General features: G+C 34.4%; 1 protein-coding gene across 2 annotated transcripts in view; it reads left to right on the forward strand.

Annotated features, from left to right (window-relative positions):
• The window catches only part of Abhd17b (abhydrolase domain containing 17B, depalmitoylase), a 40,350-nt gene that overhangs the window by 5,786 nt on the left and 19,077 nt on the right, over nt 1-15,487 (forward strand). Inside the window, exon 1 of one of the 2 annotated variants that reach the window (XM_071600573.1) lies at nt 3,651-3,685. The exons of the other annotated variant lie outside the window; for it this stretch is intronic. The gene's annotated coding sequence lies outside the window, so the exon portion shown is untranslated. Of the gene's footprint in view, nt 1-3,650; nt 3,686-15,487 lie in introns of those variants that run through there. 2 annotated transcript variants of the gene reach the window in all.

Here is a 15,487-nt window from a genome sequence, read left to right on the forward strand (position 1 = left end):
TTGTGTTAACTCAGGCAAGTTAATAACTTAACAACCCAAAGGCTTAATTTCCTTATGTGCAAAGGGATGATAGCCTGAGAACAGTATTAGTAAGATTAAGAGATGACAAGTGAAAGGGCCACCTTCCACCCCCGCCACTTTGTTCTCGTATACCACTTTTTACTTTATTTTCTTAGTATATATTATGCTCATAATTATCTGTGCCATCATTTGTGATAAGTTTATCTTACCCATTCTAAAATATTGATGGGTCAAACTAGTCTGTGCAGTAATATGATATTAGCATATAGTTATTCTTTTTTTAATTTTTTTTTTACTTTTTAAACATTTTTAACCTTTTCATTAGAAAAATCATCTTGTGCAGATTTGTCAAGCAAGTGTTTTATATTTATAGTGTCCTTACACCAGAGCTTCAGATTGTATTGTAAGTATTAGCACATTATTAATTACACATATCTTTGTAATGAAGGCAGTGGGTATGGTATGTATGGTCTTGTACATGAAGGAATTGAAGCTACTTGAAAATCAAAGCAAATTAGGATTGAATCTGATTATATTTAGTTACATTTCCTCTGTGTTGCTTTTGTACTTTCTACAGTAGTGCTAAAATTGACTCTTTAAGGCATAAAAACAAAAACACAGCTTATGTTATATTGTTTTGTCATAACCTTTGGAAAAATCATTAGGAAACATGAAATGGATATTCTAGTTGTGGTTTTGTTTTCAGTTTTCCCATGAAGCTTTCCCCAGTGTCTTAGAGGTAGTATTAGAATTGTCAGTAGTCAATTGTCAAGCCTTTACTCTTAAGAATCTATATGCAGTGAAAGAAATTCTTTTTATTATGACTGCTATCAATTGCAGCAAACTTGTTTGGCTTCTGAGTTTGGATTGTTCTTTGTGTATTTTAAAAATTAAAATTAGTTGACATACTCCTTATAATAAACTGTTCAAAAAAATACCACCTGCAGATTTTGACCTAGATATTTTGTTTTCGATTAGTATCCTGCTTAGTATGCTGATAATTTTTTACCCTCTAACATCTGCAACCCCCAAAGAAAAAAATTATTCTCTGCATATTGGTTATGGGGGAAAAAACTATTCAGTGACTTGGGTTGTCAAATGTAACATCTAAAACACCACAGGTTACATTTGGGGTTTTGTTTTTTGTTTGGAGATGGGTCCTTTCTATGTTACCCAGGCTCTCTGAATTCCTGTGCTCAAACAGTCTTCTTGTTTCAGCCACATAGGTAGCTGGGTTGATGCTACCTTACACAGCTTTTTAACAGACCTCAATGTTACTTTTATTAATTAAAGATTTAGGGCAGTAAAATAATGCAGTGTGGAGGGCATGCATAAATAAAGGACATTCTGATATAAATCCCTAGGGCAGTGTTTTTCAATTTTTTATCTGTTAGGATCCCTAAGAAAAACATAACATAAATACACAATCCCAAACATAAAAATCTCTGAAGAGATTATCTAAAGCAGTCAGCATAGGCATGGTTCAGAGGAGATTTTTATTTTCCCTAGAGGAAGAAATTAAACTTTAACAGAGGGTTAAATAAATAAAAAATTGTTTGATTTTTGTTTTGTTTTGTTTTTTTGAAAGGGGCATGATGAGTTGGAGGGTTTTACCAACAGTGAATTAACAGTATGTGCAAAAGTAAAGACGTGGAAAAGAACACGGTATGTTCAGTAGAATAAATGGAGTAGTGTTCAAAACTAAGATAGAAAACAGGAACAGGAGGTAGGAGGGAATCATACATGGCATGCTAACGAATTTATGCTTATTCAACAGGGCTTGCAAGGCCCATCCAAAGATTTTAAACAGGAAAGTGACATCACATTGCAGTAATGTAGAGTATGGATTAGAAGAGTATGAGGTAGATATTAGTCAGTGAGTGATTAGTCAGTGAGTGATCTCAATGAAAACTGGTTGAGCAGAAATGTGGTTGAGAGAATTGGAAAGGAATACATAGGAAATGAGCCTTCAGCCAAGCATGGTGGCACATGCCTGTAATCCCAGCAACTATGGAGGCTGAGGCAGGTTTGATGGAAGTTCAGAGCCAGCCTAAACAAATTAGCATGGCCCTGAGCAACTTAGTAAGACCCTGTCTCAAAATAAAAAGGGATGGGGATGTGGCTCAGTGGTTAAGCATCCCTAGGTTCAATGCCCAGTCACTCCCCACCCCAAAAAAACAGGCCTTGGTTTAAGGAGGGGGATGGTAGTGGGTTACAGACTGAGATGTCCGGGGTCTGAAGTTGAAGGGACATCATTGCAATCTTTAGATGTAGGAGTCAGTAGTGTGGAAGTGGTAATTAAAGCTCTGGGTTTGACTGGCATAAAAAGACAAAAGAATACCAATCTGTTTAAAATGGAATTTTTGATTGAGGCAACCAAGAAACCAAGTTTAAACATTAGTTTTTATGCTTAATGAAGGAAAGTGGTGTTACATGCCATAAAGTAAAAGTTGCACAGAACTCAATGTATTTTGAAATTATAAGAGGTTGTCAGAGAGTCTAAATGATGAGCAAGTAAGGATAGACACTGGACCAGAACACATTTTGAGCCTGATGGAGTAACTGTGAAATGGAGAGGTAAAGTAATTTGATTCTAAAGGATGTTTTGAGATATATGAGATAAACTCTAGATGCAGATATGTAGGCATACATCTGTTTATCTATTTATATATACACACAGTTTTTTTTTAAAGTGGAAAGTCTTCAATATAAACAGAAGTGGTGAAACTAGAGGAAGAGAGACTGAAGATACAGAAAATAGGTCTATTGATAGAATAACTGGTTAGTTATTAGGTCTGAAGATATTCGCCGTAATGGAATCCTCCAGAATATGTGCATTGGGATTGGTAAAAGCATGTGAGACTTTTCCCCAGGACTGAAAAGACAATCCGGATTTGGATTTCTAGGGCCCAGAAAAAGATAAAATAATATATCTGCCAAGTAAAAGAACATTTTTTTTTCTGTATGTAGCCTGTGCAGAACTTAAAAGCTTATCTCATTTAATCTTCCCAGCAACTCTGTAGAGTTTACAGTTGAGAAAATTGAGACCCAGAGAAGGAGTTTGTCTGAAGTCTTACAACTAAATTGTGATTTGAATGAATTTATGTCCAGCTCCAAACCCAGTTAGTTTTAAAACCTAATGTCTTGGAACCAGTTAGATTTCAAAAAAGGTGGGAGAAAGCTAATTTAAGTTTTGTCTGGTAAAAATCACTTAAAAGAAATGAAACTTGACATCTATTACCATTGTTTTACTTTTTACAAAGGTTTCATTTTTCATGAAAAATACATTTTAGCATTAGCAAAGTAGAAAGAATATAATGTGAACAAAAGGCATCCCTTCTATTCCCTTCAGTGGAAATAGATTAAAATTAATTTAATACATTTAATTTGTCCAAAATTGTTTTCATTTTGCCAAAGAATCATGAAAACATTAACATAGACTAGCTAGCACCAGATCTTGGACCTTTGTTTCCAAGAAATAGTCATGAAATGGCAAGTTTATCTATAAAAATATGGTATATTATTACTTTTTTAAAACAAAATAGTATGGCTGAACATTTTATTGTGTTCAAAAAATTATTGTATTTCCCTCATTTTGTAAATTTTTTTCATATTTCATTTTGTTCCAGATTGATTTTTGAGGATTCTACTCATTGCCAAACTGGTAAGAAACTAATGAAGTGACAACTGAAACAGTTCTGAGAAATATATGTTTTGTTGTTTTGTTTTGTTTTTTGGTGCCTGGGAATGAACCCAGGGGCACTTAACCATTCAGCTACATTCCAGCCACCTGCCCCCCACCTCTCCTTTTAGTTTTTTAATTTTTTAAATTTTTAAACACAGTCTCCCTAAGTTGCTGAGGCTGGCTTTGAACTTGGAATCCTCTTGCCTCAGCCTCCGAAAGAAATAGAGCTCTCGCAGAGTGTGTGGGGTGTGTGTATGGAAAAAAAAAATATATATGTATATTTATATATATATAATTAGTTTTAAATTCTGCTTCTGCTAGTTAAGATGGCACTGGAAGTAATTGAGAGTGAGACTGGGGGTGTAGCTCAATAGTAGAGCCCTTGCCTTAACATTCAGTGTTCAGGAGCGCTTAGCTACCATTAATACCAACATTTGCTTCCTGTAAGTCCTAAGAATGTGGAAATAGCAGAACACAGGCTAGTATCTCCTGTGTTGTGCTGAGGGTGGAAAAGAAGGGGAAAACGTAGAATTCTTGCCATCTCTTAAGTGTCTCAGACTTGACCCTAAGAATGTTTTACTGCCTGAGGTCTTCAGCACCTGTAGTTGACCGCCCTAATAGATGGTAAGGGAAGTTACTTCTAAGCCTGAATTGTTCTTTTGTGGTATTTAGGGCATCAATTAAAAGTATCACATTACTTAAGAACATAGGCTGTACCTGAAACTACAGGAACAAAATATTAATTTTTTTTTAATGCACAATCGTTTAAAAATGAATTTTTCACTAATGAAGTCCTTTCCAATAGCACAAGAATTGCAAGAATCTTATTACATCATCTGAAAAAGAAATGTTCAAACATATAAGAATGGTTAGTTTTTGCTAATACAAGACTTAAATTATCTCATCAAAATAATATACGAGGACCAAGCACTCTAAAATATCCTTCCAGATTAACAAGGTGGGAAGCATGCTCCAATGACTCTCTAACTTTTTTAAAGGGTTTTATGGCCTTGTCAGGGAATGTTCAAGATATAACTTGATATAGAAAAAAATATGGTATTGTTAAGACCTTATAATCAGGATTTTTTTTTTTTTTTTTTGGTGGTGGTCAGGGGTACCAGGAATTGAACTCAAGGGCACTCAGCCACTGAGCCACATCCCAGCCCTTTTTTGTGTTTTATTAGAGACAGGGTCTCACTGAGTTGCTTGGCACCTGCTTTTGCTGAGGCTGGCTTTGAACTTGCTATCCTCCTGCCTCAGCTTTCTGAGCCGCTGGGATTACAGGTGTGCACCACCACTCCCAGCAAGAATTGGTTTTATATGTTACAGTTAATAGGCATTAACCAAGTAAACAGATTTCTAGCAAATTAGTAAGTTGTACATGTGGGTATTACTCTCATTAATGGTCTGTTTTTTTTAACTGCCATTCTTTAATGTAGTTAAAAGAGTAATGGTCAGATGCTACTTGTACAAATGCTGAAGAAATTGTTGTTATTGACCTCAGGGAGCTTTAAGTTTAGTAAAGACAGTAGGCATTAATCAAGTGAGTCCACAGATGAATATATGGTGGGGAATCACAATTTTTAACTATGAATTGAAAGAACTGGGTACTGTGAAAAAAATAGCATAATTTAGATTTGGGGTTCAGAAGATCTCTTTGAAACAGTGATATTTGAGACTGGAATAGGGAGTAAGCAAAGCAAGTGTGCAAGTTCTAATGTAGAAACAGCTTCGTGCTTTCAAGGTACTGAAAGATGGTGAGAATGCAACCGTAGTGGTGAATGGGGAGAGTATTAAAGTTGGAGGGGGAAGTTAAGGTAGGTTCATGCAAGGTCTTTGAGAACCTGTGGAGAAGTTCGAATTTATTATAAGTCTGGAGGGAACATAGCAAGGAGTTCTTAAACCAAAAATCACTTTTTTAGACTTTCTAGAAAAGGAAGCGTAGATTTAGAGAACATTTGAATGGGAGAAATTCGCATTTACTCTCAAGTATTTTATCATTTATCAACTCAATACTTACTGAGCTCTTCTTCTTTAGTCTCATTCTACCCTGATCAAGCCTTTGTTTTCTCAAAGCTAGGAACTACTACTACAAAAGGGTAGAGAAGATAATCTCTATATATTTAGAGAATTGTATGGGCCTTTCCAACTAAGGGTGACAGAAATTGAATGATTTTCCAATTAGTTTTTTGGTTTTAGATATTAAGATATTTAGATGAATGAAAATTTCCTGCCTTGGTAATAGTGTTTTGGCTTGTCTTTAGTAATGCCTCTAAAAGATTCACTTTTTTTTTTTTTTTTTTTCCTTCAAAGCTATCCTCAGCAAAAGTGAAGCACTAAGCAACTCAGTGGCACCCTGTCTCTAAATAAAATACAAAATAGGGCTGGGGATGCGGCTCAGTGGCCGAGTTCCCCTTAGTTCAGTCCCCAGCATGAATGAATGAATGAATGAATGAATGAATGAATGAATGAATAAAGTTTCTTTGATAATTTTATATGCCTATCGCATCCATGCTGTAAACAGTGTATAATATTTAGTATCTTAATGAATGACCTTTGTAAGGATGAATGGAACACCTTTCTTGAATATTTGCTTTCTCCTTCCTAAAGAGTGCTAGAGATATACTAGACATGTTGACTTCCAAATACTAAACACTTAAGCTATCAGATTGCATCTTAAAGAAGTTGCCTTAACCATTTTTATAAACCTTTGTTTCTCCTCCCCCATCGTACTCTTCTCCTGTTACATTACTTGGCTTACAGCTTCAGAAGTATTGTCCTCTGTCAGCTAAAGTACTTTTCAGACCTACCCTAGAAGTTGTCTTTAAAAGAAAAACCCACTGTCTTTGCTGAGTTATTGCTACTTGCCACTTTTAAAAGGAGAATATAAAACAAAATTCATATTCATTCAAATATCCGTCAAATCATGATTGTCTTTATTTTGTGTGGTAGAAATTTATATTTGTTACTAATTTGGAGAAAACAGTTTATTTTAAATGTAGTCAAGTATTGGTATTTAACTAAAGGGTATGGTTTATACATTTTGCAGTATAAATAATAGCCATATGTTAATTTTCTACCTAGCAATACTTACTGTTGTTGTTTTTTGGTGTTGGGGATTGAACTCAGGAGCACATATCCAGCCCTACTTTATATTTTATTTAGAGACAGGGTTTCACTGAGTGCTTAACACCTCCTTTTTATTTATTTATTTATTTTGGCTGAGGTTGGCTTAGAACTTGCCATCCTTCTGCCTCATCCTCCTGAACCAGTGGGATTACAGGCGTGGCAGCAATGTATATTTAACACACTTCCATGTACCAGGTTGAAATGTATTTGAGATTTCTTTTTCAAAATCTTAGATTTGAAATCTTAAAGTTTAAATACATAAAATTATTTAACAGTACATGAGTTATAAAGTATCAGTAGCATCAAATCCTGATGTCCCTATATGCAGTGCCCTAAATGACTACTTTATTCTCTCCAGGCTTAAAGAACTATAGTGGTTTTTTATACATTACTGAACAAAGATTGCTTCTCACTTATTTAATGCTACCGTTTCCCATCCCTTCCCCCTTTTCTTTCATTGCTTCAGTTCTTTCCCACCTTTATATGTGTTGGTCCACTATAAACAGAGGGTTTTCCCTCTGTTTTTGGAAAACCCTAAAGTTCTATTACGAAGTTTTCCTAACAACTGAACTGTTTTCTTGCTTGATTTCTGAAGCTATTTCACATTACCTTGCTCTTATTTTGTTTTTGTTTTTTTTTTTGGTAAGATAAAAAAGCTGTATAGAGTCCTCAATTTGTTAATAGTATATTGTTTATTAATTATGTGGCTATTAAAATATTCAAAATATTAATTATCAGTTTACAAAGTAGAATGTGAATTTAGAATTTTAGAGACTAGAATGAATATTAGCTTGGTTACTTTTCAAATGAGGAAACAAACTCTAAGATGATTTTCACAAGGTCTTGAAGAATTAACTGGTTCCCAGTCTGTTAAATATTCTTATTTATTAAATTTATTAAATTAAATTATTCTTATTTTCTTTAAACATTTAGATTTGTGGGGATTTTTTTTTGTTTTATTCTCTTTTGTGGATAGAACCCCAGGGTTTTGCCCATACTGGTACTCTTATCACTGAGCTTCACTTTCAACCCAGGTAAGTGTTCTTCTGAAAGGCAAAGTTTTGGCTTTCTGAGGCCGGCTAGGATATTGAGCACAAGTGACAAGTATTTATTTCACATCTTCTGAAGCAGCCCTATTTCTTCAAGTCTTTACTACAGATAAGTATGATTAAGGGAAAGCAGCTGGCAGCCAAAGGAAGGAAAAGGAAGTGGTAGAGATGGCAGTTTATGTAGTCAGACTATGAGTAGACAACTAAAGGCTACATTAGTAAGGACTGTCATATCACACCATCTGTGTAAAGAAAGTTAGAGAATCTTATACTTATATTGAGACTACATAAATGTTGTCATCTTGTATCGCTACCTAAAATGTATTGTATGTATGGAAAGGGATTAGTAAATAAGAGGAATGTTATTAGGACATAATTTCTACTTTGCAGGTGACTTCATAGCTAATGTAGAATAGGGTTATAAGAAGTTTAATAATATGGAGGTAGTTGAAAACTTCTAAGCAAACTGTTCTTAATTTATTGCTTATTCTTGGGAGCTGCTCCTTAGGAGGAGGGAAAGACCTATAGTTTTTCTTGATCCTTACCATACTTTACAGTATAATTGTTGCAGATTTTATGTTTTTTTTTCCAATTATGGGGTGAAATATGGTATTTAAGAATGTGAATAGATCAATATATAAATTTTCTTATAATTCCCTTTTTCCTCCTAGGAATATACAATTGGACATCTTAAGCCTTATTCTTAGAAGTTTTCCATGTAATCAGCCCCCAGGCCTCCTAGAAGAGACAAGACATTTCCTTAACTTAATTGAGCTTCTTCAACTCAGAAAAAAATGGGCTGTTACCTGTTTTTGCATTTTACTTTCATTTGGTCTTTGTACCAAAAGGAAAATGTGTATTTGGATTTGATCAATTTTCTATATCCTGTTTGCTTTTGAATCCTATCATTTATCTTTAGAAAGATAAGGGAAGAGATGGTCCTATGTCTTGAGGAAGGTTTTTTTTTTTTGTGTGTGTGTGTGTGTGTGTGTTTGAGAAAAAGAGAAATGTATGTATTCCATTTCATTAGTTGACTTCTAATGATAATCTTAACTACCTTTTAAAGAGATCTTCTACAAGGAAATCTAGCAGCATCACAGCTTTATTCACAGACTAGAATTCTAACCGTTTCCCTTCGCAAGTATCTCTAAGTCTACTTCAGATAAGGATTATGAAGGGATTTTTGTGGGTAGAGTAAGAAATTTACCAAATTCTCTTAAACCTCCATGACTATATAAAGACATATCCCTAGGCCAGGAATAAGAAGTCAGTTACCAGAATTACAATCTGGGTTGTGTGCATTGTCACAAGAAATTGAAATTGGGAGCACAAAGTAGAAATTCCTATCTAGAGCTAAGAGTGTTAATCATATAGAAGCAAAGTTGGGACAGAATGAGCATTTACAAAATCAAGATGTCAATAGATTAAGATCCAGTTTGATTTATTTTGAAACAAAAATGCTGTCACCAGTATAATACTGGAGATATTCATTTTAACCACAGATTAAATAGCTGTAAAAGAGATGGATTCTTTTAGCTTTCCAAATATTTCTGTAGAAATTAAAATACTGTAGCTGTTATAGAGTGGCAAGTGGTAAGTCTTGAGAAGCATAAGATAAACATGTAACATATCTAGGTCCAAGAAATTACAGTTTTCATAGTACTGTTGCTATCTAAGGTGATTCTCAGGTTTGACCTGAAGCTGTTGGCACGTTAACTGATTTTGGATTAAAGTTGATTAAATAATTTTCAGCTTAGAAACACCCAGATAAGGTTTTATCCCAAGTCAGATCTGAGAGTAATATATATATATATATATATAGTATTATATTAATCCTGATATTCTCAAGGATATAGGGTATTCATTAGAAACAGTTTATGAAGCATTTGAATGTTGAAAAGGTGACTACAGAGGCTGAGGAACTTGATGCATTCTTCAAATTGCCCAGACTTTACAACGAAAGATAATATAGCACTTTTCTACCTCAAATATCTATACTGGGTTATAGCCCCCTGCATCTACCCCTAGATTCAATTTCATTAATACTCAAACTAAAGCTGATATAAGAGGGCAGAAAGAATAGAAATGAGAACAATTGTCTCTTGATTAAGATTGGTAGAGCCAGGCATAGTAGTGCATGTGGGTAATCCCACTGCATGGGAGGCTAAGGTAGGAGGATTCCAAGTTCGAAGCCAGCCTCAGCATTTAGCAAGACCCTGTCCCAAAATAAAAAATAAAATAAAAAGGGCTAGGGATATCACTCCATGGTAGAACATTCCTGGGTTTAATCCCCAGATGACTCCCTGCCGCCCACCCTACACACACACAATGTGGAGGGGACAGCTAAGATTCTCCACACTAGTGTGGCAAAAGAATCTTGAGTAAAATGCAAAACAGGTTAACTCAGTGCTGAAAGACAATACAGTATCCTTACCCATTTTACTAGAAAATAGGAGTTAGGCATTTATAACTTCTTGGTTTTCAGATCTAAGAATATCTTCTCATGGCAACCTGTGAAACCCTGTGAAAATATTATATGTAATATATAATATATAATATAATACATAAATATACTGTTAACATTGTGGAGAAATACAAAGGCTAAAACTTCTAAGCAGTATGTAATCATGGGATCCATGATGTCTATTCAGGCAGCCCCAGCATTCACTAAAAGAGCATGTATTTATGCTGCTTCTCAAACCCCTTCTAGACCTCTAGGGTAGATTTCTTATATGAGCTTATCATGTGTATAGCTTATCCACCTACTGCTGCTCATTAGTGACTGCTTGGTCAGATGAGTTTGTTTTTTTTTTTTTTTGTTTTTTTCTTAATATTTATTTTTTAGTTGTAATTGGACACAATACCTTTATTTTATTTATTTATTTTTACTTTGTGCTAAGGATCAAACTCGGGGCCTCATATGTGCTAGGTTAGCACTCTACAGCTGAACCACAACACCAACCCCAGTGATGAGTTTTAATCTCACCATCAGTGAGCTCTTTGCTTTCACTCAAGTTCTACAGACTTCCCTTTACTCAGGAATCTGCCATGTCCGTGGCTTGTAATGTTTTAAAGGAGACTGTTCTCAAGAAGATGAAAAGTCGAAAATGAGACCTAAAACCAAAAGAATGGACCTAGCTACCCTGGTTATTTTCTCATTAGAATTGAGGAATAGAATTGTTTAAATATCCTTTCAGAGTTAACAAGTGGAATTGTGGTCATGCTTTCTACCAGTAAGCATATGCAATGACTGTAGATTCTTTCTAGTTAAAAGCCACACAAGGCCTCTGATAGGGCTGATGATTCTCAGCCTGGTGACTAACAAATCCCTTCTAACTAATGTACACCTGATAGCCAGTTTGCCTGACTCTGTCTAGTTCCCTCTGTGCATCATTCTCTCTCTCTTCCTACCCATGTGGAAGCCTGGATTTAATGTAGGATTTGGGTAGATGATTTCTGTGATTTTGAGTCAAGTAAACCATGTAACTAAGTCCTCAGAATTGACAGTAGAAAGTAGAAAAGCAACAGGACAGAAACCAGAAATAATAGACTAGAACAAGAGAGTTCAAAAGAAGAGCAACATGTAGAATCTTGAAATAGGGCAGCATGGCCACATGTCTTCATCCAGCTGGGGAGGAAGGCTATTAATCAAGGGTTATAAGCTGGCTCAGATTCCAAGTTGGTGTGCTTGGTTTGGTTCCAAGTGTGTTGGTTCCACTAATACCACTTCCCACTCTTCTCCCCTTTTTCCAAGTCTTGGATAATATGTATCTCAAGGAGCCTGCTAAGCTTTCTAACAAATCATTCAAGGCCAGATATACACTACTTTGAGGTAGAATTGTGTTAATAATAGCTGATAAAACCTCAGTTCTTCCTGGAACAGCCTCTCTGTTTTATTTTTTTAGAGAGAAAGAATTTTTAAAAAATATTTATTTTTCAGTTTTCGGCGGACACAACATCTTTGTTTGTATGTGGTGCTGAGGATCGAACCCGGGCCGCACGCATGCCAGGCGAGCGCGCTACCACTTGAGCCACATCCCCAGCCCAGCCTCTCTGTTCAGATTTGTATCACAGGTTTCACTTAGTTCTCAGAGCAACCCTGTAAGATAGATAGATTTCCATAATATACATTATTCCAGGCATAGGTGTCTGCATTTGTCCTCCGTTAGTTAACTGAATGTTAAGTCCATAAATCACAAAAGTGTAGTATATGCTTGATATATATTAAGACTAATCAATAGTTTCTGTTTAATAGGCAGCTTTTGTTTTGTGAGTTATCCATTTTTCTGTCCTCAATGCTATAGCTCTAATAGCAATTTTAAAGGCTAAAGTAAAGGGGAAAATTCTAAAGAGCAGTAAAGGGGAAAAATAGCAAGAGGATAAGCACAGAAAATCTGTAGTAAATAAATATGAATAAATCTGATTATTGCCTATGAGAAAATATAACTAATTTTTCTTTAGCATAGAAAGTGTGCTCAATTAAATTATGAGGCTAATATAATCTTAATACAAAAACCTAATGAAAAGTATGAAAGAAAACAAGTAAAGGCCTTTTTCAATCATGGTATAAGTACAAAAATCCTATGTTAAATATTAGTAAAGCAAGGCTATCTATGTATAAAGACTATACATTATCACCAAAGTAGAATTATTCTAGGAATGCAAGATATGGTATTTACTTCTTTGGAACTAAAAACTAAGAAAAAAATTCCCATACAAAACTCTACAGTAAGTGTTAGCCTTAAAAAGACTACTGTCACCTCTTTCACCAGGAACAGTGTATTGGAACCCCAGTCAGTGTGGTAAAGCAAGAAAAAGTAATGCGCAGATATCAGAATTTGATAATAGAAATTTGGGGATTGTAATAATGCAAAGTTGCTATGTACGAAGTCAGTGAACATAATCTACTGCAGTTGTTTTAAGAAGTTATGGAGAGATGATGTGAGAATACAAAGACTTCAAAGATTTTAGTTCTTCCAGATTGATTTCTAGATTCAGTGCCACCCATCAGCTTTGCAGCAGTCTCACATTCAGTAATATATCAGAGTGAATCTAAGTGAGAAATATACTTGGAGTAGTTGTGTAGGTGTTATTGCAAACTGATACACTTTTGAGAGTGTATCACAGTTCCGTGTTTATTTTCAGGTACATTTTATAAAATAGATATTTAATAATATCAAGGCATATATCCAAAGACTTCCAAGAATCCTTATATATTTGAAGATCATGGTAATATATTGATTTCTTCCTTTTAAAAAAAAAAGTCACACTTTAGAATCTTTTGGAGAACAGAACAATGAAGCTGTGGTTGTGTAGACACCAGTCCAGGTTTTTAAAAATATTTTTAATGGACCTTTATTTTGCTCATTTATTTATGTACATTGCTGAGAATTGAATCCAGCGCCTCACACATGCTAGGCAAGCGCTCTACCACTGAGCTACAGACCCAACCCCAGTCTAGGTTTTGTTGCTTTTTTTTGCCTCTAGTTGCCAAGGCTACTCACTTCTTTCTCCACATACATCCTCTCACTCACATATTCTGAGCAGTTGTTCCACCTTTTTAAAAATCCAATAGTAGGATTTTGTTGTTGTAGTTTACTGAAATCTTTGGAGTCTTTGTGTTCTCAAATTATCTTTCAGTAGAAAGAAGTTTCATTCCTACATATCAATATAACTAAGCATCAAGAAGCCATTCATTGTATACTCAAATTGCTGAATATAAATCCTGTCTTCACCATTTACTAGTATCGTGATCCTATAGAAGTTGAATTTCTTTGCGTGTATTTCCTCATCTGTAAATGGGATCAGAGGAGGAAGGATAATGGTGTCTATTTTGTAAGATTGTTATAAGGACTAAAAGTACTTTGAACAAGATTTATTAGTAAATACATTTTGATAAAGAAACACTAGGCTGGCTTTCATAACTTACCAAAGTTTAAACCTACAAATTTAGAATACTCATTGCCACAAATCAGTGACAATACTGTTTGATTTGGTTTCACAAACTTCAATTTTTGAGTGACATCTCTGCGGAAGCCATTGTCAGCTTTAGATATACTTAAATTTAAGTATGCACAATTAAGGAGTTGAATGTATGAATGATAGTGTTCAAAACAACTACAAACATGACTTAATGGTTAGAAAATAGTTGGTGATTGAAGAGGAAACAATTTGAAGCCCAAGAAGTCTAGCTCCTTTTGAAACGGGACTTTCTGGACCATTAATACATTTCCATGCTTTTAGAAGATACCTTTTAATGATGTATGTACACACTGCAATTTAATCTTTTAGTGATAATTCACTGGGTACTAAAGATATAAAATTTCTGAAAATTTCAAGTTTAGAGAATTTGCTAGGAAAGAGATTGGACTCATGAGTCTTTGCCTGCTAATGTGTACTCTCCAATTAAACTACACCCTGGCTTAATTGTTTTTAAAGCTGAAATATTTGAAGTTTTTGCCTTAGAATTTTAAACAAGTATTTTGAATACTTCATTTCTCCTAATTTTAATATTTAAATTTAAAGTATTTTTGATTCAGATTTTTAAACTTACTTTGAAGTGTTACTTTAGCTTCATTTTATATGTATATACAAGTTGGCTAGATACAGTATATCTATCTTGTTTCCAGTTGATGGGAAGTAAGAAATAATTTAGAAAAGTAAATCTACATTAGAGTAAAACTAAAATATTTTTATGCTGCTCAAAACATTGTTTCCTTCCTAAAAGAAATAAAAGCAGGAACTTGACTACATATTTGTGTTCATAGCAGCTTTATTTATAAGAGCCAAAAATATGCCCATCAATGGAAGACTGGATAAACAAAACATGAAGTATATACATATTATAGAATATTATTCTAGCTTCAAAGTTAAGGAAAATTCTAACATACATTACAAGATGTATAAACCTTAAAGACATAGAGGACCCTAAGCCAGTAAAAAAAAAAAAAAAGGACAAAATGTATAATTTTGTTACTTATGCCAGGTACCTAGGGTAGTCACATTTGGAGAGAGAGTAGAATGGTTGTTGTTGGACTGTGCAAAGGAGAAAATGGAGTTACTGTTTATTGGATATATCATTAGAGAAGATGAAAAAGTTCTGGAGAGAGCTGGTAATGATCATTCACAGCAGTTGGGTACCCATAACATCACAGAATTGTACACTAAAAAATGGTCAAATTTTGATGTATGTATATTTTTTCACAATTTGGAAAACAAAATATTTCCCTACAGTGTATAGGAGACACAGAAAACACTCATTTTGGAAAACAGTTCTGGGAAATGGGAACCTCTTATCCGGTTATGAATACCTTCCTATTCTCCACTTGCCCCATCCCCAAAATTACAACTCGGGAACTATAAATTGTCAAATATAAATTAATGTGCTATAAACTAGGTTCTTTGTTTCTTAGTAATGGGGTGAGAATATTAAATTTTACAAGTTATTTCATTCTTTTACATGCAGTGAATGATGAAGTGAATTTGAAACTTATGAGAAGAATCTTAGTCACAACACATTATAGAACTAGAAGAAACCTTAATATTTAGTTCACACTACTCCTTTTATAGAAAAATAAAGTGAGGTATTGCCTCCTGTGTTAGC

This window comes from Marmota flaviventris, chromosome 13, assembly GCF_047511675.1.
Source record: "Marmota flaviventris isolate mMarFla1 chromosome 13, mMarFla1.hap1, whole genome shotgun sequence".
Lineage (NCBI taxonomy): Eukaryota > Metazoa > Chordata > Mammalia > Rodentia > Sciuridae > Marmota > Marmota flaviventris.